Here is a 1,614-nt window from a genome sequence, read left to right on the forward strand (position 1 = left end):
ACCCACCCCACTGGCTTGTTTGTCATTGAAAAACAGAACCAGGTGTTTGTTCAGCAGCCAAACTTGACTTCAACCTGAACTTGAGTCTCCAGGGTAAGTACCTAAATCCACCAACGTAAAGACGGAGGTGCAGACCTAACCTGTTTGTTTGTTTGGTGTCTTACCTGTGGTTATCTTATCGGCGTCTCTGTCTGCAGATCCAGATGTGGACTCCCAACGACAGTCCAGATGACTCCGTCCACCTGGGCTCAAACACTAAGTGTGTGTTCGTATGTGTGTGTGTGTGTGTGTGGGTGTTGTAGAGATTCCCGCTGCACCCTGTCCCTGCGGCCCTCCTGACAGACTGCCCTGACGAGGGGACCCCGCAAGGTTTTAAACCGAGCCCGTCATCTCCGACGCACGCAACAAGTATTCATTAACACACACACACAGGAAAACGCACACAGGGACCACCTGAGGGGGTCAAGGGCCACCTCAACAAGACGCCTGATTGGCTGCAACTTTCTGAGCTTTTGGACCAATCGCAGGCACCGTAATTAAGGACAGGAAAAGAGAGAGGGTGGGAGGGTTTGAAGGAGGGGAGATAGAGACGTGGAGAAACACATTAGAGTAACAAGTTGCCTCAAGTGATTTATTATTATTTTTTATTTAACAAACATTGTTTTAATCCAGAGTCAAATTTAAGGCTAGAAGTCAGACCCTGGATCTGATCTGGTTTTGGGGGGGGGGGGGGGGGGGGGCACACTGACTCTGGAGCAAGAAAAACAAAGATAGAAGAAGGAACAGAAGAAAGAAAACATGAGGAAATAATGAAGGGGGGGGGCTGAGGTGCCACATAAGCACTTCTCAGACCTCAGCGAGGGCCAAACCACAGCTTCTGTCTAAACCTGAACACACACACACACACACACACACACACACACACACACACACACACACACACAGGGACAGCTGGTCTACACATGAGGAATTTGATAATCTACAGTTTCCTCCTCACTTTAACTGTGTTGGGGCATGCCAGCCTTGTAAGACACACATGTACATTGGCAGCGATTTTAGTGCGTCTCAGCCATATAGCTGTGATGTATGATGCAACATCACTACATGTGACTGGATTACACCTGTAATTCAATTATGACACTGTCGTCTTATGAGGTTTGTGTCCAGGCCGGTTTATGAGGTTTTATTAGTTTATAAAGAAATTGAGATTTCATTTTTTTTTTTTTTTTTTTACACCAAATGTGAGTTTGATGCTGCTTTTTATTTATATTTATTTTATATTACTTTTTATTATAGTTCAGAGAGCGGACGCCTTTATTCTTTTATTTTTGGATTTTTAAAAATGCCAGTGTTCGTTTAAGAATATTAAATTAATTTTCTTTCTTTGTAAAATAAAACATTCATGACTCAATAAACGTATTGAGTCATAAATGTAAACGTAAATTATTTTTCAGTCGCCATTTAACCACTGGAGAGTCAGGGGTTTGCTAGGCTGCTCCATCCTGATTAGTCTTTGTGCTAAGCTAAGCTAACCGGTCACTGACTGTAGCTTAGCATTTCAGGCGCAGATATGAGAGTGGATCCAATTGTCAGGTAATTCTGGGCAAAAAGAAA

At 43.6% G+C, this 1,614-nt stretch overlaps 1 protein-coding gene across 1 annotated transcript in view; it reads right to left on the reverse strand.

Moving 5' to 3' along the window:
- The window catches only part of and1 (actinodin1), a 7,857-nt gene extending 7,471 nt beyond the window's left edge, over positions 1-386 (reverse strand). Inside the window, exon 1 of the mRNA XM_023395067.1 lies at positions 165-386. The gene's annotated coding sequence lies outside the window, so the exon portion shown is untranslated. The remainder of the gene's footprint in view (positions 1-164) is intronic.
- Positions 387-1,614: the final 1,228 nt, after the last annotated feature.

The sequence above is a fragment of the Seriola lalandi genome, unplaced genomic scaffold, assembly GCF_002814215.2.
Source record: "Seriola lalandi dorsalis isolate HSWRI2012SDOR001 ecotype SW California unplaced genomic scaffold, Sedor1 jcf7180002054956, whole genome shotgun sequence".
In the NCBI taxonomy this organism is placed as follows: domain Eukaryota; kingdom Metazoa; phylum Chordata; class Actinopteri; order Carangiformes; family Carangidae; genus Seriola; species Seriola lalandi.